Raw genomic sequence first — 24774 nt, 5'->3', positions numbered from 1 at the left:
AGAAGTATGGTTTTATCACATGATCATCTACAATTCCACCCCAAATATTTATTGGCCAGTTCAATTGGTGATTACTGATTGAGACATTTGTATTGTTAGAAGTTGCGTAATGAGAATTGTGTCGATTAAAACATCCATTTAAAAGAAAATTAGGCTCATTTGTAGAAAGCACAAAATATAAAAAAATTGGATTGGGTTCATTCACATAACGGAGATTTAGAAATCACAGTCAAGTATCATTGTATTGTGCCTCTGTTGAGGCTCATTTTGCTACTTTTTTTCATATTTTATTCCGCTAGTGCAGTTAAAATGAGGCTTGAGATTTTCAAATGCGCTTTTGTTTCATTCCTTGTGGATTTTATATGTGCTATAAAATACAAGGTGCTCCATTTGAAATAAGGAAGAAAAGAAGAAGTTCAATCTCACGTACATCCTATATGCGAAAGATAAAGGAAATACAATGCAATTAAATACGGAGATATTGCATCTTAAAAAGACTATTTGTTAGATAAAACATTATATCAAAGGTCATAAAAAGCCAATATGAACTAAGTTGAGCATACTGGAGGACAATGTTGACATAAACCAAAAGTATGTTCAAAATATTGTTAAACATTTAAAAGTTAGTTAAGAAATTTATGTGAACAAACAATCTTTATAATTAAACAAATCGTGAATTGTTTAATATTAGACTCAGATACAAGAGAATCCATGGGAATATATATATATATATATATATATTATATATATATATTTTATATTAATTTATAATTAATAACATTATTCTATGATACAAATTATGATTTGTACATATGCAATCCTTTTAGAATATATCATTTTTAATAAATAATTCCTTATATATAATATAACTATAATTAATTAACTTGCAAATATCAATTCAATTTCTTTTATTTTCTGCCTTTAGTTTAATTATTATCTTTAGTAAAACTAATCTCAATAAATTATAAATTTTCATTGTGTACCTACTTGCTTTTAGATTTCTGATCATTTCAATATATATATATATATATATATATATATATATATATATATATATATATATATATATATATATATATATATATATGTCACCTACGCCATTGCCCTTGGGTGGACAGTATATTGTGCTGATTAAGATCTTATTTTATTGTAGAATTGCTTAGCTTGTGTTTACTAAAAGATTATTTAATTCACGATTGTAATAAAAAATATCAGTCTTGTAATTGAAGTTGTGAATTTATGTTAGAAATAAAGTTAGTTTTTAAAAACACGGTTCCAGTAAATTAAAAGTTAAGTGGCGCAGTCAGTAGGATAGTCAATCGAAAGTTAAAGCATATAACATTCGGTTCGTTTCTACGATTTGTTGACTATTGTAAAGTTAAATTATTGTAAATTGTAAAGTTAAATTATTGGAACTCTTAGTTGGGCGAACTGAGTAACTCAACTAGAAGATGTACCAGAAACTGGAAGAATCAAGAGGATATTGGTTGTTCCTGTGCAGTCCGAGCCAATGGAAAGGATCTTCATTCTATTGCTGTAAGTGTTTTTAATGTCATATAGAGGAAATATTAATTATTTACCTGACATATCTGACGATTCTGACTCAAATTCTGATTCAAATAACCCAAATTCAGGCTCAAACTCTGTTAATACTAAAATAAAATTTAACTTAACATTACCAAAACTTTTTTTTACGAATAATTTTAATAAAATGGCTACTCCACAATTGCCTATTTTAAAAAAAGAGTATCTTGATATACCCGAATTTGATGGAAACAATGCATTACCTTCTAGGTTTATAGAAATTTCAGAGAAATTAGTAAGTAAGTTTTATAATAATATAATAAAAATAAAAGGTGAAGCATCCATAAACATTTCTTCTTGTACGATAAGAACTTGAGAAAATCTAAAAGATGCACTTCTTAATACTTACGCTGACAAAAGAGATATTTACACTTTAAATATAGAACTTTCAGAAATGAAACAAGGTAATGAAACGCCTTTCGAATTTTATAATAGAATTGAACATTTATTAAATCTTCAAATTTCTTATCTCATGACACATTCTAATGTTAGTGAACATTTAATTTTGGGTAATTACTTTAAAAATTTGGGTCTCAGAGTATTGCTACGCGGTTTAAAAGAACCTTTAGGCACATTAATGCGTACGAAAAATGCAGAAAATTTGAATATTGCTTTAAATGTACTTAAAAACGATTTTCAAGTTTACATGACCCGGAATAATCATCCGAAGAATGTTTTTTCATCCTTGAATACGCAAAATAATTCATATAAAGATAAAACCAATTTCCAAAATAATGTGGCATATAAGCTGCCACCTCCTAGGCAAAATTCTATGCCGAATTATCAATATATTAATCGAAATTCCGCATCAAACCCGCAAAATCATCCATCAACTCCTTCAAATAGGAATAACACAAACCTTTCTAATAATGGTCAAAACGTCAAAGATTTCCAAATCCAACTCCAATGAGTATGTCTACAAGAAATGCAGACCCCAACCTCAAAATTATCAAAATAGGTTCCAACACAATCCGATCAACCTAGAAATTTTATCTCGGAAGAACTCCATAATATAGACGATTCTGATTGCACTAATGATGAATCCGATAATTTTTTAGAAACACCAGCCTCGGAACCAAACCAAACATGATCGAATTGTTAAACTTAAATAATTCAGAAAGCGTGTTACCCTATATAATTTTTCCAGAACAAAATCTTAAAGTTTTAATTGATACTGGTAGCACAAGATCCTTTGTGACACCAGCAGTTGCTGAGAAATATTTCAAAAAATCTTTTGTCAAAAAACCCTTCCATGTAAAATCTGCCTTTGGTAGCAGTCAACAAAATTTCTGCACACTCATTCCAATCCCTAAAATGTTTAATTATAGGCAACCGCTCAATTTAGAATATTGCGTTTTCAAATTTTACGATCATTTTGATTGTTTGTTAGGATTGGATAATTTAAAAATACTTAATGCAATTATCGATTTAAATAATAATTTGCTTATTTATGACTCCTTATAGTCAAATTAAATTGAATTACTTTGACATTAAAACTGGATCCATGAATTGTATAGTAGTGCCTCCACTTTGTGAACAAGTAATTAAATTAAATATTGAAAATGTAAAAAATGGTAATGTTATTATACCATATACACGAATTGGGAAATTAGAAATTCCTGAATGTTTAACAAAAGTTGAAAATAATATAGCTTTATGTACAATTTTAAATCCTTCAGAATCCAACTTTCGAGTAGATTTAAGCCCCTCTATTAGTGTTGAGACATTCGATGAATACGAACAAACCCTCAACCCAAATTTCAATGAAATTTATTGTGAAAATGTTAAATTTGATGTTTCGAAAGTTAGAACTGAACACATGAATTACGAAGAGAAACAATCTGTATTAATTAAAGAGTATAGTGATATTTTTCATGTTGAAGGCTCTCCTTCACAAGTAAAATAAAACATCACATTAAAACTTCTAATGAAATACCTATTTATTCAAAATCATACAGGTACACTGAGATTCACCGAACGGAAATTCAAAATCAAATACGAAAAATGTTAAGTGATAATATTATTAGACCATCCAATTCTCCATGGTCTAGCAACATCTGGATAGTCCCCAAGAAGCTAAATGCTTCTCAAAAGCCGAAGTTTCGACTCGTTGTTGACTATCGAAAACTGAATGAGATCACAATTGGAGATCGATATCCATTGCCAGATATTACAACATTACTAGATAAGCTTAGACGTTGTTAATATTTTACAACATTAGATCTCGCTTCTGGCTTACATCAGATCGAAATGGCTGAGGAGGATATTCCGAAAGCAGCCTTTAATATAGAAAATGGGCACTATGAATATGTGCGCATGCCCATGGGTCTGAAAGGGGCTCCTGCAACCTTTCAAAGGGTCATGGACAATATCCTAATGGGTATACAGAACGAAAAATGTTTGGTGTACCTTGATTATATAATTGTGTTCAGTACCAGTTTACAAGAACACATCACAAATTTAAAAGAAGTATTCAATAGATTAAGAGATTCTAATTTTAAATTACAAATTGATAAATGCGAATTCTTGCGAAAAGAAGTAGCATATCTGGGACATATTGTCACGCCAGAAGGTGTAAAACCGAACCCAGATAAAATTTCCAATACCAAAAAATTCAAAACAATTAAAAGGTTTCTTTGGACTCCTAGGGTATTACCCAAAAATTTATAAGATTTTTCAAAATTAACTAAACCATTAACTATTAGACTGAAAAAAGATGCAATTATTAATGTAAACGATTCAAATTACGTCGAATGCTTTGAAATGTGTAAAAATCTGTTGATGAATGAACCAATACTTCAATATCCAGATTTTACAAAACCCTTTAATCTTACCACAGACGCCAGCAATTATGCTTTAGGTGCTGTTCTAAGTTAGGCAAAATAGGCTCTGATTTACCTGTGGCTTACGGCTTACGCCAGCAGAACCCTAAATGATTCAGAATGCAACTATTCTGTAATCGAGAAAGAACTTCTTGCCATAGTTTGGGCAACCAAATACTTCCGCCCCTATCTTTTTGGCAGAAAATTTACAATAGTTACCGATCATAAACCACTCCAGTGGTTATTCGCACTTGAAACTTGAGGAATATGATTATGATATCGTATACAAAAAGGGTTCTTTAAATACCAATAGCAATTGCTGAAAGATTCCACTCTACGATTTTTGAAGACGTCAGACTTTTGAATAATCAAAAAGATTTTAAAAATGAGACTATTGAAAATAAAATACTTTACGCATTATTAGCCTATAATAATAGCATTCATTCTGCAACAAAATTGAAACCAAACGAAATAATTACCGGACACATAAACAGTGACACACCTTTCGATATAGAAATTGATAAACAAGTAGTTAATAATTATATACAAAATCATAAAGATAAAATGAAAATTTTATACTCGAATTTAAATCAAAAATTACAGGAAAACAAAACCAAGAAAACTTGCAAATATTCTGTTAGTCGTCAAATAATTGATAATTTTAATAAGACAATTCAGGACATTCAGTATAATGAAAAATTATTAAAAACGAAAATATTTGAGATAAGAAATATTCTATATTTTCAAGCAAATGCGGAAAATATTAAATATTTGAAAGAGTTATTCAACGAACTTCTTATCACATTCAATGTAATTCAAGACATTTTAGAAAGGGTTGAAAATTTCTTGACCTTCTGTAAACTTAAAACATTACATCCAAGTATTATAAAATCTCACGATTTATTTGTAGAGTTGCAAAAAGTGCATTATTACTACCAAGCGGAATTACCCTTTGAATTAAAACATAAAAATATTTGTATTTGTAAAGTAGAAAATAACCAAATACAATATTTTTTATCGATACCCATTAACTATGATATTTTATTATCTTTTTATATGTTACCTATACCTACAGAAATTGAATCAGAATACGTAACATTAATACCCAATTCAAAATTTTTACTTAAATCAAATAATGTCATTAAACCTCTAAATGACATTTGTACTCGCGGCAATATTTTTCAATGTCCTAACCATTTGCAAGACAATAATAATTATGGATGCGAAGAAAACATATTGCTAGCAGGAAATTCTATATATTGTCAATATACAAAAATTGAAATAATTAAGAATCACATTGAAATTATTCCGGAGATAAATCAATTTTTGGCAATATTTCCCATAGAAGAAAAATTAATCATAAAATGTAAGCAAGAAATTGAAGTGAGAACTCTTAAAGGCATTTATTTAATAGAAAATTCATCATGTAAAATTATATTTAGGAACCAAGAGTTAATATTTCAACAAAAACGTTTGGACAATCTTTTGTAATAAATTTGTAATACATTCCCAGTATTTGGACTATTCTTCTTTATATAGCATTGATATTGGCCTTCTTGTGGATTTTGTATAAGAGGAAACATTCAGGAAGGACAAGTAAGAATCACCCGCAGGCAAAGAAGATGGGATCCAACTTCCAGGAGAAGCTTCCTTCTGTTGTATTGAATGAAGTGGACTGTATAATTTTGTTTTGTATTTAAATTTTCTATTTATTTTAAATGAAACAAAGTCCCATTTATTTTCTGGAAGCAAAGCTTCTTTTTATTAGAACCAAACGTTCTTACTTCGTTCTATATAATACATATACTACGTTCTCGTCTCGCTACATAAAAACGACAAGTAACGAAGAAAGAGAGACTGCCAGAGGCGTAGAGTAGAATGAATTTCTAAATAAAAAATAAAAACTAAAATTAAAACAAAATCAAACATAGCGCCGGCCTTGAAAGTACCAACTTTCAAAAAGAAAAAAAAATATACATTAAAGCAATAAACATAGCATAAAATTATATACAAGTAAAAAATAAGTACAACCAAATAACCCTTAATCGTCTATAGGTAAAACACATATCTTATTTATGGCACGTTTAGTGATACCACTGTAAGTCTTTACTGTCACTACTCTAACAAGTCCATCACTGCCTGGATGAGTCTTTACTATGCGTCCCAATTTCCAACTCATTGGAGGGGTATCATCTTCCTTTAAGAGCACCATAGATCCCACTTGGATAGAGTCAATTTGAGTAACTCGCCATTTGGGTCGCTGCTGGAGTAAGTTCAAGTAGTCCTTGGACCACCTAGTCCAAAAGTGCTGTATCATCATAGTAATGTGCTTGTATCGAGATAACTGAATTTTATGGTCAGCAGGAACAGCTGGCTCTGGAATTGTTTGAATAGCAGTACCGATTAAGAAATGTGCTGGAGTCAAAGGCTGTAGATCATCAGGATCTTCGGTAAGAGGAAGGAGAGGGCGAGAATTTAGGATGCCCTCAATTTGAGATAGAAGAGTATAAAATTCTTCATAAGTAAGGTAAGTGTTGTTAAGTACATGTTTCAAGTGGTGTTTAGTAGAGCGAACTGCACGTTCCCACAATCCTCCCATATGAGGAGAGTAAGGAGGATTAAAATGCCAAGTAATCAAGTTATCGGTTATAAACTCTTGAACAACTAGAGATTGGCTTAATTCAAAATACTTTAATAAATCCTTATTTGCCTTTATAAAGGTACTTGCATTATCTGAATAAATGTGCCTACATAAACCACGACGAGAAATAAATCTTTTGAATGCATTAAGGAAGCCATCAGCGGTAAGATCACTAACTAGTTCTAAGTGAGTGGCCTTGGAAGAAAAACATATAAACAAACATATATAAGACTTAATGTATTTCTTGTTACGCAGCTTGCTGTCCTTTATTAAATATGGGCCAGCATAGTCAATACCTACCGTATGAAATGGCTTTGATGGGTTAACCCTTGATGAAGGTAGTTCACCCATTTTTTGAATTAGTCCAGTAGGCTGTACTCGAAAACATTTTACACATTTTCGTAAAACTCTGCGGATAGCTTGGCGACCAGAAAGAGGCCAAAACTCATTTCGAATAGTAGCTAGTACTGTTTGAGTACCAGCGTGAAAAAGCCCTTTGTGCTCATGATTAACAATTAATTCTGTGAAATAATCCTTACAAGGTAAGATAATTTGATGCCTTTGGTTATGAAATAGATCAGATTTGTTCAGCCTGCCACCAACTCTCAATATATTTTCGGAATCTAAGAATGGTGAAAGAGGAAGCAATTTGCTTTTACGTGAAATCTGTTTTCCTGATTTGAGTTTGTCTATTTCTGGTTTAAAATTCTTGTACTGTACTGATTTTATCAAAGTACATTTAGCGATATTAATTTCTTCCAAAGTTAGTTCACCTAAATTTCTGAGTTTTACTGACCTTTTGCAATTCGATGCAAACCTAAATAAATACGCAGTCACATGCAATAAAGTTTTGTAATTAGAGTATTTAGATATTATGTCAAAATCATTGCATATCTGTGCTCCCAAGGTTAAATTTATAGAAAGTTTTGTTTCTGGTAAATTTGTAATACCATTATTTGGAGCTAAAGGCCATTGGCTAGAATGCGGCAAAAAGGAGGGCCCATTTCACCACATTTTATATGAGCTAATTTCTGAAGGTTGTACTCCCCTTGATACGAAATCGGCTGGATTTTCCGACGAAGGCACATATCTCCATTCATTGTTCATCGTTAAGCTTTGAATTTGAGATATTCTGTTAGCTACAAAAGTCCTGAGAGTACTAGGTTCCCTTTTTATCCACGCCAATGTAATTGTGGAGTCACACCAAAACATTATTTTATCAAAGGATAAATTCAATGATTCCAGTAGCCTTGAAGCTAATTGTGCGCCTAAAAGTGCTGCCATAAGCTCCAGACGGGGAAGGGTAATTGTTTTCAAAGGTGCTACCTTGGATTTTGCACAAGCTAAACTTACCTTATAGCCAATATTATTTCGGGATAAAATATAAATTACTGCTCCATAAGCGCTAGTGGAGGCATCAGTGAAACAGTGAAGTTCTAATTCAATGGCATTATTGATTATCAGACAACGTGATATTTTTAATTTATTAATTTCACATATGTTGTCATAAAAATTTAAAAACGATTTAACATAGTAATCCGGTAAAACATCGTCCCAATCTACCTTGAGTGACCACAATTTTTGCAGTAAAATTTTTGCCGTTATTGTCACCGGGGCGATTAATCCCAACGGATCAAAAACTTGTGATATTATAGATAGAATCGATCTTTTGGTATAAGTTTTTATACTTAATTTGTTAGCGGAATAACTAAAAACGTCCTCTAAGGAGAACCAAAAGACTCCTAACGTTTTTGTACTGGATCCATCCTTAATCATAAATTCAGAGGAAGAGAGATCCAGATTTAAATTTTCAAATATTTCTGTTCTATTTGACGTCCATTTTCGAAGTGGAAATTTAGCAGAATCTAGAATATTTATCAAATGTTTGATTAAATAAATGGCGTCTTCTACACTGTCGGTTCCTGAGATTAAATCATCCATGTAGAAATTGTTTTCTATAACGTGACTTGCCTCGGGAAAATCCTTTGAATTTTCTATAGCCAGTTGTTTCAAGCATCTGGTGGCTAAGAATGAACTAGGACCTAAGCCGTAAGTTACAGTATTAAGTTCATATTTTGAACCGATTTGGACTTATCTTCTCGCCATAATATATGTTGAAATTGTCGATCCGAGGGATGTAACTTTATTTGTCGGTACATCTTCTCTATATCTGCCGTAAAGGCAATTTGGTGCTTTCTAAATCTTAACAATGTATTAAATATATCAGGTTGTATGATTGGACCCACCATCAAAACGTCGTTCAGACTGATATTATTAGTTGATTTACAGGAACCATCAAAAACTACCCGTACTTTAGTAGTCAAAGAACTAGATTTTAGTACACAGTGGTGAGGTAAAATGAATTTAACTTCTGACCCTAAAGATTCGTTTACCAAGGACATATGCCCCAACTTGAAATAATCTTCCATGAATTTAGAATATTCCGTATTCAAGTAACTATTATTCAGCACCCCTTTTTCTACAGACTTCAGTCGCTTTAGAGCTATATCCCTAGTTTGGCCAAAAATAGGTCTTTTTTGAAAGGTAATTTAACAACAAATCGGCCATCACCTTCTCTATAAAAGTTTTTTACGAAATGCTCCTCACAATTATTTTCTTCTACTGAGTAAACGGATTGATTCGTATTAGAAACTTCCTCAATTTTCCAAAAGGACTCTAATTGTTCCTGAACGTCTATTTTAGAGATTACAAAATGTAGCCATTGAAGGGGCTGTAAAATTTCCTGAAATGATCCACCCCAAATGCGATTCCTGTAGAATAGGTAGCCTCTTTCCTAACTTGATTTGATTGCTTAATAAAAGTTCGTAAAATATATTACAACCAAGCAAAATGTCAATCTTAGCTATCAAAAGTAATATCAGCCAGCAATAAATTTTTAGGAATTTTAATGTTTGAAAGATCTATATTAAACTGTGGTACCTTGCCTGTAATTTGATCTATGACTAAAAATGGCAAATTTGCTTCAAATTCAGTATGAATTGATTTTATTTTTGCCTGAAAAATTTTAGAAACATTCGTAGAATTTGTTGCATTTATACCTACTACTGGAATTGAAACAGATTTATATGGTAAATTCAATGCATGTGCTAACTCGGTCGTACAAAATGAACTTTGGCTTCCGGAATCCAAAAGAGCTCTGCACCGCACTGGTTTATTATTAACATCGAAGATATCTATCAATGCAGTGGATAAAATAACACAGTTATTAAAAATACTTGTAGAACTCAAACTATTAATTTCGGATGCAGTTTCACCACTTTTGACGATTGTAGATTTAATTTCAAGTTCATTTTCGTTATTTGTTGTATTAGACAAATTTCCTTTAGTATTAAAAAATCTAGTTGCATTACTAGCTTCATTTATATGTAATAATACGTTATGTTTCTTGTTACATATGCTACAATTGTATTCTCTACAAACATTAGCAAAGTGGCCCTTGCGAAGACAATTTACGCAACCCTTTAATTTCCTTACTGAATTTAGCCTAGAGACTGCATCTAACCGCAAAAAACTTTCACAATTATAAATTAAATGATCAGATTTATTGCAATATATACAAAATTGACCTTTAGTCTGTAAAGAAGCGTGACTTAACACTTTATTCTGTTTTACATTGGTATTATTATTTATATTTTTATTTATGCTGCATCTTTCCTTTAAAAAGTCAACAAATAAATCAATTTTCGGGGATTTTATTTTATGTATTTTAGTTTCCCATTCCTTACGTGTATATTTGTCAAGTTTCTCTTCTAATAAAAATAATAAAATTCTGTCCCATTCATCTACGGGTTCTTTTAGTTGCCTTAATGCTCTATAATTTAAATTGAATATGTCTAAGAGATTTCTTAAGTCAAAGAAATTTTCTTTATTGATTTTAGGCAAATCAAAAATATTTTTTAAATGGATTTTAATCAAAGATTTTGTATCCTCGTACCTGTCTTTTAACATATCCCATGCTATTTCATAATTTGAATCAGTACTTTCTAAGTCACCTATTAATTTTGCAGCTTCACCTTTTACTGCTGATTGCAAATAGAAGAATTTTTCTGTTGTAGACAAACTCGAATCATCATGAATTAGTGATTTAAATCGGTCGTGAAATGATGACCAACAATTTTCTTCACCCGAAAAAGATGGTAAGGAAATTTTTGGTAATCTTAGATTATGAGATATACCTGATCACGGCCTAGAACTATCGACTATCAAAGATTCAATATCTGATACACCATCGTTCGTGTTCATAAAGGTTTTAACACCATTTAGTAACTCATAAAATTTGTTTTCAAATTCTCTACGATCCTTATCAAAAACAATTTGATTTCTTTCCGTATCTTCTAAATTTTCCTCAATTTCCGATTGAATTGTTTCAAAATCGTCTAAAGATACTTTAAATCTTTCGAATCTATCGGCTACGTAAATTCTTTTTGAGGGATCTTGTTCGATTTCCTTCAAAAAATTCTCAAACCTTGTAACTGATGCCTTAATAATAGACCTTTTCTTATATAAATTCTTCATTTTTTCCGACTCGGCCATTTTATTTTATTTTTATCGCGCGCCTATGAAATGAGTTTTGATTTGTTTACTAGTAATAACTTTACAGAAAAAACTGCGACCTTTTTGTACTTAGCCGCTCCGCTGGCGCCGTCCGAATGTTTTGTCTACTTGGCTAATGATAAAAAAAACGGAGTATACTACTTTCTTACTAGGATCTAGGAAGCAAATATTGCAAATACCTTTCCAAAGATACAACATGAATAATTCAAAATAATTTGTTGTGTATTAATCGATATTTATATTAATTGCAAATTACTTGTGAATTCATCTCGATACCTTAATATTGAATGATAATATTTGAGCAAGAAAATAAGGCAATTTTTTTTATAATAAAGTAAAGAACAATACTATATTCCTATATTGAAACCAATTTTTACCTGTATTTAAATTTACGTCAAATAAGTGTGCCTTACCGACAAGGTAATACCTATAGTTTTGTTTAACGTTAACCTGAAATATTTTATCTTGCAATTGTATTGAACTATATATTTTTTACTGCAAAGCAATAATAAAAAACTCTTCCATCAGAAATCGACGACACTATGAGGAGGAATAAATAATAAAATGGAAAGGACTTACAGGTTTCTTCTTCCTGATGCGGTAGTTTGAAAGGATCTTCTTGTGCACAACACAATTTTATTTATTTATAATTTGTTAATCATCGGCTCGAATGACCAAAATGTTGTATTGAATGAAGTGGACTGTATAATTTTGTTTTGTATTTAAATTTTCTATTTATTTTAAATGAAACAAAGTTCCATTTATTTTCTGGAAGCAAAGCTTCTTTTTATTAGAACCAAACGTTCTTACTTCGTTCTATATAATACATATACTACGTTCTCGTCTCGCTACATAAAAACGACAAGTAACGAAGAAAGAGAGACTGCCAGAGGCGTAGAGTAGAATGAATTTCTAAATAAAAAATTAAAACTAAAATTAAAACAAAATCAAGCACCTTCTAAAGGGGGAGGTGTCACCTACGCCATTGCCCTTAGGTGGACAGTATATTGTGCTGATTAAGAACTGATTTTATTGTAGAATTGCTTACCTTGTGTTTACTAAAAGATTATTTAATTCACGATTGTAATAAAAAATATCAGTCTTGTAATTGAAGTTGTTGGTAGAATTTATGTTAGAAATAAAGTTAGATTTTAAAAACACGGTTAAAAATACAAAACAAAAAACGTTAATTTTTAGAAACAACATATATTGCCCAAAATGATCAATGCATTAATAAGAAAGCTGATTTAAATAATCTGTGTAATTCTATAAAAATTCAACGCCATTAACAACCAACTAACCTCACCTAACCTATAAATTTCAACTTCACTTATAACGACCTAACCTATAAAATTTATTGTCATTTATATTCTAGCCAATGAATATTTAACTACATTCATAACGATCTAACCTATTGAAATTTAATTTTATCCATAAATTTACAAATCAATATTGAACACCATTCACTACAACTTATCCTTATCTAACCTATAAAAATTCAACGTCTTTCATAATCTAACCAATCAAAAATTAATTAAAATTCTTATAGTAACCAAAATCAATATTTCATATAATCAAAATTTCTATTAACGTCAATTTGAATATTGAATTTTGAATTCTATAAGTTTAAAATTTTTACAAGCATTAACAATATCAAAAATCACCTGAAATCTTAATTAATTATTTCTTATATTGTATTTGACCATATTTTCAGTCTCAGAAGTTGAATACGTAAGTATTCGAAAGCTCGGAAAATATATTGAAGTTAGTCCACTTTGGTGTTTCCTTGCCACGTTCCCAATAAAAAAACTGCTCCATTTTCTAAATATTGAGAGGTCTGCCGTAGGTAGACAGCATCACAATTAGTATAAGGAACTTTATATATGGTATTACTTCTTTTGTTTTTTATCAATCTTTCAAAAATTAATAAAAAAACTAATTTTAAAACAGAAGAGACCTAAAATCAAGAACATTTAGAAATAATGAACTTTGTTATCTCAAACGAATCACCCTATATATTTTTCTATATATTCTATTTTTCATGTGGTTTTCTATACCTGAATGCCATAACTTTGGAATTATAGCTACATTTACAGTATCCCCACCAAAGTTAATATTAATATTGTACATTTAGATGACTACGATTGAATAAACTAGTTTAATTTGAATATTCTTCAAAGATTTATGTGTTAATACAAATCTCGTAACAAAGTATAGTGTCGGTAAGTTAGTAAAAAGTTCAACGAAGCTGGTCTAGTAAATTATTTATCCAAATCATGGCGCAGAAAACCTACAACTGAAGACAAATCCTTAAATTTTTGTGTCATGTTAAAAGTAGATCCACATTGGTGAAGTACAAAAATTATGAATTTTAGGAAACACACAGTAAAGACGAAGGCAGCAGATGCTTAAAATGTTGTCCATTTACTTTAATACAACAAACCATGCGATTTTTAAAACTTTGCAATACATTTTGCAATATCCCTGACTACTCAATTCTTTTTATCTTTGTGGTAATCCTATCTTTTACTTCCGAATATTGGCAGGTTTTGTTTTATAAACGATGTTTTTAAATGACTCCACAGAAAATAATCTAAAAGATGTATGTCGGATGATCTCAATCTATCTTCTGGTAAACACATTATTTAGGTATTGCCACACCACACACGCATAGTGAGGTGGGACACCAGTTTGTTGTTGCCAAATTTCTAATAATGAAGTTTCTATTAAATGTAATTAAAAATACTTACTTGGATTTGGCAAACCCAGTTATAATACTATGTTCCAATAAATCTAAATATGCCAGACTTTAAGTATCCTCAATGAAAAAGGGACTCATTATTTTATCCCCTACTATTCCAGCCCATACATTCAGTTTTTCGGGATATTGGTGTGGGATTCAAGCATACAACGAGGATTGTTATATAACGAGTATCTACAATTATGTCGATTTACGTTTTCATTAATACAAAAAGTGACCTCATCGCAAAACATAACATTACTTAAAAAATTTGGATCGTTTTGATTGTAACATTTTTCCATCATTAGGTCCTCAAACATTGACGTCTATCAAAATCGTCATATGACAACTCTTGAACCAACGTTATTTTGTATGTATGGAATTTTTTATCACGTAAAATTTTCATTACAGATGTTTGCGAAATTTCAAGTTTTTCAATTGACCCCGCAAGAAATAGTCTAAAGGATTTAATACGGGTGATTGCGGGGGAAATTAGATGTAAACACGCCTTCCAATCCATCTTCTGGGAAGCACATTATTTAGGTATTGCCTCACCACACACGCATATTAAGGAGGTGCAATATCTTGTATTATTGTCGTTTGGGATATTGTTTTTGTCTGAAAATTGCTAATATGAATGAAAAAAAACTCAAAAGATTGAGGAAGACATTTTGATGATGATAAATACTGAGAATAACATTTTCAATTCCCGCTGTTCTGAATTGGCTAAAAGAATGAGAATATAGAACTAGGACCAGGAACGACCGGATTGGTCAAAAAGTCATTCTTGAATATCTCTTTGATGTTTGATTTGTCTAGTGAATATGAGAGTCAAGAAATACCTGAAAATGTTTCAAAGAAGAATTGCCTTATTAACGCTTTAAAGAAAAAGATTAATGTAGATGGAAATCCTATTACATGGTGGAGTGTTCATAAAGAAGAATTGAAGTTATTATCAACAACTGCACAAATTTCACAAAAGGCTGCGAGATTACTTTTTATTAAGTATAATTGCTCAAATTTTAAACTACACTCATTGAATATTGAATAAAACATTGAAAGAACTATCTTATTATGTTATTTCTACACCCATATAAAATATTTTAAGTTGAAAAGTTCAACTCGTATAACAACTCACTGCCACTGACGTAATCGAAGACTGCTATCTGCTGCTATTTGACAAAAAAATAGAAAGACGAATAGATGTGCTCCAGAGTTGTTTCGATGACGTAATTTACTTCGTTTGATACACCCTGTATGGAAACTGAGTTTATTACCAATATAATATTAATAAAATATTCAAAATAAGTATTCCTTTTATTTATTATTATTTATTACGTGTACAGAATTGAATAATATTCAAAACATAATTTATGTATAATTTGCAATGCACGTGCAGCAGTTACGATTTAAAAAACTACGTTTAGTATAAATATTTCACGTTATAGGCATCTATAATACAAGGCGGCGGATTGTATTAAGTATGAATGTAATAATTCTCTACATTCTGCAGGCGAATATCTTTTGTTACATAGGTTTGAAGTTGAAAAAACTTGGGGATGAGGGGATTATTACATACATTGGTACATACATACATTGGTATTCCATGGTTTGAATCCAACGTTCATCAAGCTCTTTGAAACCTTAGTCAAACCAATTTTTGGGCTTGGTTACTAAACATTTTCGCACTATATTGTCAAATCTCTTTTGGATTTTGAATCTTTTGGATCAGCTGTTCACTATATACCTTGACATTGATATATTGAGGAATGATTTTGAAGTACACTAACCTAACTAACTATTCGACACACCTAATTATTTCAAATGGCGATATATAGTATTTTTAGAAGGTCCAAGGGAGTCTGATACTCGGCAAGTGCTGGTACTCGTACTGGTTTTTTTGCTACTTTCCTTGTAACCTCAATATCCTAAGCAGATATACAATCTGAGCGCGAATAATCTTCAAGCGTCAAATCTCCACCACTAAAACGATCAAATTAAAACTTCTTTCCATTCAATTTCAAACATTTTCCTTGTTGCCAATGCTGGTTGAAACTTTTATTCAATATCTTAACAATACAGGAATTTTATGGTATCACACTCCATACTATTTATTTAAAAAACGTACTGCGTCGTCAATGAAGAATGAGAGAATGAATAAGCAATTGAATTTTACATGGATAACTGAGTTTATTCTTCTTGGCATACAATCAACGAAGGTTTGGCAATCTTGTGGTATAAAACTGTTACAAATTTCCGAGACATGAGTTTGCAATACTAGAGTGGTTTTACGGAATTTGGTTATGATTTCCTTATGTTATGTCACAAGGACTCAATCGGCAAGAGATCTGGACTATTGAAAGTCCATTTTAAAATTGGATTATTATTTTCTGAATATTTTTTACTCTTTTAACAGTATGACAAGTGGGGCACCGCCTTATTGGAAAATATTGAAAGCATTTTGATGTATTAAGGTATTTTGAAGCACACAAATGTACTTATCAGTATTCATAAGACTTTCCATAAAGTGTCAATTTTCCGCTCCACTAGCTAACATGGATTCCCAAATCTTGACCAGCAGCCGGAAAATTTACTTTTTTTAAGACAGCCAAATCTTGCTTCATTACTCCAAAGAATGGACTCATATTGGATCAGAGAACATAATTTGTGTTCTTTTACACACGCAGATCTTTTTTTTAATTCTTGTCAGTGAGTGTTTCTCTTTTGTCTATAAAATACTGATTTAAAATACGAACAAAACGCTTAGCTTCCAAATTTTGAAACTCATCTTTTTGACCGCTCTGTGACAAGTTGCTATAGAAATATGGTTGTGATTGCATTATTGTATAATTTCAATTTGTTATAATTATTATAATCACCGCGCGGATTTTGCTTAAATTGACTTCAGCTGACTTCAAATTATTAGTTTTTGATACAGTTGGTTTGCATAACTAAATAAGTAATATTTTGACGCTACATCTTCACTTATCAACATTGTTAGGGATGTGGGAAACATTTTGAGTATTCAAATGTAAATGAATAAACATTCGTCTTATTTCGCCACAAACCGCGCCATTCAAATGTAAAAATCGATTTCTTAGCAGCGTTAAATATCATTATTTGTTTTACAAAGCTAACTTTTACTTTTTCAAGGCAGATAAACAGACCATTCAATTTACGTTGACTTCTATATCTAGTTGGCTTAACACAATTTTATAAAGAAAGTCATATAAATACTCTTTGAAAATAGTCTTTTCGATTTCATTATATGTTGATCAGCATTCCCATAGATTAAAAATATTACCTTACAAATAAAATTTCATTTTTTTCTGAAATATACTAACTATTCCAGGAGTCAGGCTCGTAGTTGAATAGCACTCTTCTCACCTATTGAAAAAAAATTTCAACTAGCTTTAAAAATGTTTAAAATACATTACTAATTGAGGCTCTTTTGAAACTCAACTATTCAACTATTACTTTTCAAGTTTGTGATGATAATCTAATTATAGTTTATAGTGGAATGTAAACTGGTTGGAAATTTGGAAAAACTCTGAGAAGTTTCCCGAAGCTTTAATATCACAAACTTCTACAGCTCAACATCATACCACTCACGATAAAGTGAAGTTGTTAAGTACTGTTTTGAACAATTAAATATGAATAATGTTTTTCTGGAAAATTTTCAGACGATCCTCTTGAAAATAGATTAGGAAAATATTGAGAACTGGAGGGTGGCGAATACCATATTTTAGTTTAGGCAAATGCATGAATGTGAAAAAAACTAACAATACAATTGTTGATGCAGTTAATTGTTTTGTATCTGTAACAATAATTTTATTTTATGATGTTAATGATGACTCATCACTTGCAAATAGAATTGCTCTCAAAATGGAATTATTCCGCTTCAATTTGTTAATTTACTGAAAGTGGAATTGAAAATTTCATTACATAAAGCCAATGTTTTCAATTTTAGTTGGCTATTGTTGTTCTAGTATTTGAAAAAGTTATAACCAATCAGCCTCACTAGCATATGTCTCTAACATTGAACAAGATAAAAATGCATAAGCAGTACTCAATCCACAAACTACCTATTTTCTTGATGCTTCATATAGATGACCCAAGGTTAAATTTTTTATTTTATACACAAAACTGTATAATATATTATAAGTTGGTATAGCGTTTTGTTGTGGTTAGGGTTCCTGATTATAGTGTTATTTGTTTATTTTTCGAAATATCTTTCAAATGCTGTGTATAACATTGCAAATCTATTCGTCTAATCTATTCATCTTTTGTGATAATGTATCTTGAAAATATGCCATTTTGAGAAATATTATAAACAAAAACATAAATTTGAAACTTTATGAGTTCTAACGTAGCAGTATGAACTCCTTTCCAATGATTTGTATTGCGTGCCATCAACCTTTGAGTTCCGGTGCTTATAATATAAAATTAACGTATATGTCGATGCGAGGTTCCGTAAGAACCCCATAAGAAATATATAGAAGGCCAGTTTGAATATAAAATTGAAAAACATGTAATTGAAACTTTCATGAAACTAAGCTAAAAGCTAAAAAATAAACACCTTACAATAAAAGAAGAAAACTATAACTGTGGGTAACATAATAACAAAATATTGCCTATTCTAAACTAGATACTCCGCATACAATTGTGTGCCCTTTTTTTCATCTAGTCATCACATCTAGTGTTGACCTGCCGCACCTGCATCTTGGGGAAAATGAACTTGTTGGTCTCGAGCTTCGAATAAAAGCCACAAACTTGTAAAGCTCTTCTCAGATGTAATTCATGAAACTTGAATTTGCCTCGTTTTTTCATGTTGCTTTCCTTATCAGTTTATCAGCATTATCAACTTATTCCTCAGTTTTGTTATAATCTAAAATTATCTGTGGCTTATTTTTAGTTTCGGAACAAATTTTTTAGGAATATATGGAACAATCGTTAGGTCTTTGATAAATGCAAACATTGATGATTCTAGAGTCTTGGAAGTTGCACTAAGTTGCGGCAGTGTATCGGGTTTATTTTGCGGAGTGTTCCCAACATTGTTAATTGTTGCGTTAACAAGTAATTTGCAAATTGTCTGTTGTTATCCCGTACCAGCTCCCGTGAAAAGGTTCAATCTGATACAACACGATACCACTGATTTCTTACTGCTTTTCCAATCGACAACTTATATCCCATAAATATTTCCTATCATCCGTCCTGGAGAATTCAATCTTGAATTTTTAGTAATTATCCCAATAAGTTTAGCATGAAATTTTGGACAACTCTGACCGGTTTTTATAGCATCATAAATATTGTTATTTTATCAACCACGTCAAAGGTTTACTTACTATCCATCATCAAGGAAAATCGATGACTACGTCCTTCAATAAAATGTCAAAAAATGTTATTTACAATATAGAGAGGAGAAAAATGAAAGTTCAAATGTGACTGTCATTAAAATCAATCTCTCTAATTGGGTGCTATACATTAACGATCAAATTGCTGTTATTGCGAATAGATATTTTTTTTTATCTTGATTAAGTGTGGAATCGTCCTTGAAACTCTAATTTTACATGTGAGTCAAAATTAGATATTCGACTAACTCTGAATCATAAATACAGCCGTTTGACAAATTTACATAACAATATAGTCTAATTTCTTGCAAATAGATATTAGTGGATGAATGTCACGTATGCAAGCGAGTCATTTATTTAATAAATACCTAGATTTTCTTATTGATTTATATCATTGAACCCAACCAAAGTATGTTTGTTTTTCGTTTTTTCCTAAATAATCATAACTACGGTCGAGAGAAAATAGCAATTTTGTTTTCTAACCACTTTACATGATAAACAATGTAAACACTTTTCATCAGATCCAAGTAAATATCACCACATAGTGGTGAAAGAGGAGATCGTAGTTCATATTTTTCCTCATAATAAAATGTTGTTCCTGTGAAAACTTTCAACAGTGCAAGATCAACAACAGTTCACGCAGTTTGTCTACATATGTGACGTATACACACATATTCACGAGAAATATAAAGTTACTTGGGAAATTATCTCCGCAATAATGCGTGGGACGTCAAACTTTCTATAACGAATGTAGTGTCTCTGGTTACTGTAAACAAATCATTACAGAAGTATCTTTCATTCGCATAAGCACACGTTCTGAAGAAACAGATAGAAGAAGACTTCCATCATTGTATTAAATAAAGGTTCGCTTGGAGCGTTTTTAGGGAGAGAGGAGGGGCATATATTAAAAGTGATAATAAATAAAAACTTATGAATTCAAAATAAAATATTTTACAGTGTCATTATTTAATAATCATATCTTGAATTTCGAAAGAAAGTGCCTTTATTTTCAGTGAATATATATGTACTGTTTTATATCTGTCGGGAAATTGTCTTTTTGTTCTCAGTTTAGGCGTTTTCCGAACGATGATAGAAACCGTGTCAAATTACATTTACCTTATCTTTGCCTCATGCATAAGACATGGGTATTTGAAACTCATTCTCCCAATTCCGCTTTTCCACTTAGCACATTTCGTTTCAGGGTCTTTTTGTCTTATCTTCATTTTTCTCTGGAGCAAAGAGAAATTTCCGATAGTATATCTTGTAGACGTAATAATTAGTGGATATGTATCAAATGACTATGTGTGTTTAAGTTTATTACAAAGCGCAGTATTACAAAAAACATAGATTGCATGTTGTGAAGCAATGATCCATGTTGAAATTAAAACAAGCGGGATAAATTCCACGACTCACTCTATCGATTGTAATTTTTGCCATCTCAGATCGTTCTTCGACTCAAGGTGCCAAATTCAATGGTGTCTCAAAGAGTTATTTATTTAGACAAAATTAAAAACATGTCTCAGCAAAATTGACGCATAAATTGTTATTTGGTTATAATCTTAATAAAAGAATTTTAGAAGTTTCCGACTTCGTGACATATTTTTACCTGAAATGGAATTCAATTTCAAGAAATGGTTTATTTAGAAATCATTTCGTCTAAGTGACCTACCGCGGTTACTTTGAAAGGAACGTTCACCAGAGAATGTATAAAAGCAACAATATTACCGATTTTAAATGTGAATTTATATCTCCCTTATTTTTCAACATAAAAATGTAATTCTTTTTTGAATATATCAAGAAAAATAGCCCGGATTTAATGTAAAATATAATTCTCATCTGAAATTACTAAGTATTTACAAGGGTTGTATTCTTCCTCGCGCTCCGGAGCTCAAGGAATCGTAACCAAGGCGAATTCACTTTTCGCACCGCTAGAGAAAGAGAAGCGCTTTTAGCAATAAAAGAGATGGTACCAAGTCGAAAAGGGAAGGAATTGCTAAATCGAGTGAACACGTGTTACAGTGAAGTGCAGTGAAAGCGGACTCAGGTAGTCAGATAAGACCCTGATAAAACTTTCTTTTTTTACAGGTAGTTGTGCTTACACACAGCTTTTTATTTATAATGAAAGAAAATATTTCCGCATGAAAGAATTGTGTTTGTTAACACATATTTGATTGTGGGAAATTTATCCGTTTTTCGAAACAGCCGTACTTCTCAGTACGGCCTAATCTATTATTTTTAGGTAGGTGGGTACTTCTAGGTATTTAGCAAAGATAGGAAAACCATAACCGAGATTAACAGGCATGGAGCCTGAAAACTCCAGAAATAGGAAGAAACCCTATGACAGAGGATCGTCTGTCGTAAGATTGAGGAAAAGCCGAGAGGCCACATCAAGACAATTAGAAGAAGAGAACAGGAGAATAGAAGAGAAAAATAAGAGGTTGAATGCGACAATTGAAAATCTAACCGATAAAATTTTGACCCTGACAGAAGCAATGAAAATGATAAACGCCAAAAATTATAGTCCTCGAAAAGCAGGCAAAGCGAGTGGAGATGGAAACTAATAAAAATGAAAGCCCCCAAAAACAATCAACGGAAGCCAGAATCTCCGAGGAAAATCAAATAGAAGACTGCCCCATGGAAGGAGGATACACAGAAGTCAATAACAAGAAAAAGAGGAAGAAACTAGAGAGGCATTCCTCCGAGAAAGAAGACACAACAGAAAAACAAGTCCAAGAGGAATTAGAAGATAAGGAGAGAAGAACAGAAAAACAGACAAAACCGAAGATAAGGCCACCTCCGATAATAAAGTCCCCACTCATTTGGACAGCACTACGAAAGCAGCGCAGTGTAAAATAGGAATACACACATGGAAAATGACGACGGCGACAAAAGAGGTTTTCAACAGAATGAAGATGCTCCTTAGCAAGTATTAGGAGATTGAGTAGTATACATACAGAGTAACAAGCATACAAGAAGCTGAGATACCTATGCCACACCAAAATAAATGTGGCAGAACAAAAAACAGAACAAAAACAGGACAGAAAAACCAATCTAAAAAAACAACAAAAAAAAATATTTTCACATGATTCTAGGTTCACCGAGACTGACCAAGAGGACACCCCCCGACACGGTAACTCCGCATTTCATAAGCAAGTTCGGAATTATACATCAGGGACAGCTATAGAGAAGACGAAGGTCCACTCGGATTAGATCTTTTCTTGCCGAAGAAGGTTGGAAAATATTTGCCCGAGGTAGCGAAACACACACATTAAGACGTCCAGAACAAGAAGCCAAGAGTGTATAGCCAACAGGCTAACCTCTTAACAAAAATATTAGACATTCCTGAATCTCCCATGGAACTCAGGGGAGAGGAAGGAGTCTAAGCGCGAAACTGCGACGCGAATGAGGATGAACACCTGTCGAAAAGAATGGTGGAATGTCTTCGCACCCGTGGATTTATCCGATGGTGGATGCTTACCATCATAAGTAGACATTGTTCCAACTGGAATCCACGCAAGTCTCGTGGATTGGTAAAGGAAATACCAGTAGCTGTCTTAATATTTGGAAGAGAAAAGACAGTTTTCGAAGAAGCAGCCGTCCACCACGCAGTAGAGTAAGTCTTCGAAATTTTACTAAATCCGTTAAAGGGTTTCTGCGTCATTTCGTGGTGGGAGAAAGCTGATATAACTGATATAACTCACTGAATTGTGAGAGGTAGTTTAGTAATAGTGTCTGTAACAACCGCCAGAGACCGAACCGGATCGTTCAGGTATAATCCGAGCTTAGTTTGCGGTATTGCTGTTCTCAACCACCGAGCTTTAGATTTCGTGGGTTAAGGAAACTGCCACTGGGTGCGCTGAATATTAACACTCCAATAGAAGTCGCGAAACTACCACTAAGAGCACTGAGTATTGACATCTCAGTGTTGGTCGTATTAACGTCTTCAGACACCTGATTATACCAGAGGGTAAGGAAACTGCTACTGGAGGCGCTAAGTATTCATGGAACTGCCATTGAGGGCACTAAGTAATAACTTCTCAGTGGTGGTCATGTTAGGCCGTCAGCTAACCGAGCAGGAAAGAGTTTTGAAAAGTTTTGCCTTAGTAGTTATTGCGTATTAACCGAGTTTACGCTTCTATTATAGTTGCTTTTCCCAGCTTTGTTTTTTTTATGTACAGTTTATTTTTGTTCTAGTCTTGAATGAAGGAAATTGTGTTTAATCGTTGTTTCACTTTCTTATACGACTCCGTTCCTCCGAGATAACATTAGCAGCAAATAAGAAGGTCACCAATCCAGGATGGCATGTAAAATATGTTCAATTGGCAATCTGATACATGAGCTTTGATGTCAATCACCTAGCGACGAAAGAGCGTTACAATACGAATATTGCTACTTAAGTTTTGAGATATGGCAACACTGATGTGAATATGTCAAAATTGATATTGCCATCATGAAGTTTAACACTTTTAATGGTGAACGTAATCGGAACGTATTGTCATATGCGTGCCATTTCAGCTGTTTACAGATATTTGAAACATTCATTTTGCTCAAAAAAGTTTATTTGTCTATCTCACAATTTAAGTAGCAACCCTCGTATTAACTGAACTAAAGGAGTTACCAAAATTTAGGGATAACTCAAAAAATCATTGAGTCAAGGCCGTTTTGTAAGCGGTGTATCGAAAAGCATTATTATAACTTGGTAGGGATCATATTGGCTGGTAAGTCTGCTGATTTTTTTATGTAATGATTTGGTAAAATAATAGACAGAGGAACGAGACAAATTATTTACATATTTCAATTTATACAGGGCTATTTTGAAGAATGGAAACTTGTGAATATCTCAAAAAGAGCATTTTTTGAATATCTCACAAAAGCATATCTTAGTGTTAAAACATACAGGATGATTCTGAAAACCGAAGTGCCTAAATATTATGGTTACGCAGATCTAATGGACTACAAACATCATTTTATAATCATTTTATAAGGTAAATATACCAATTTTTGAAAGATGCTAGCGTTTTCGCTATGGTTTAAGTAGTTTTCCCTGTAATCTTCTTCGTT

General features: G+C 31.9%; 1 protein-coding gene across 5 annotated transcripts in view; it reads right to left on the bottom strand.

Annotated features, from left to right (window-relative positions):
• LOC130442593 (diacylglycerol kinase 1) overlaps positions 1-24774 on the bottom strand; it is a 358993-nt gene that overhangs the window by 235131 nt on the left and 99088 nt on the right. The gene's annotated exons all lie outside the window — the stretch shown is intronic.

Source organism: Diorhabda sublineata, chromosome 4, assembly GCF_026230105.1.
Source record: "Diorhabda sublineata isolate icDioSubl1.1 chromosome 4, icDioSubl1.1, whole genome shotgun sequence".
Lineage (NCBI taxonomy): Eukaryota > Metazoa > Arthropoda > Insecta > Coleoptera > Chrysomelidae > Diorhabda > Diorhabda sublineata.
The sequence above is the reverse complement of the archived record's forward strand: the minus strand, read 5'-3'. Positions and strand labels throughout refer to the sequence as shown.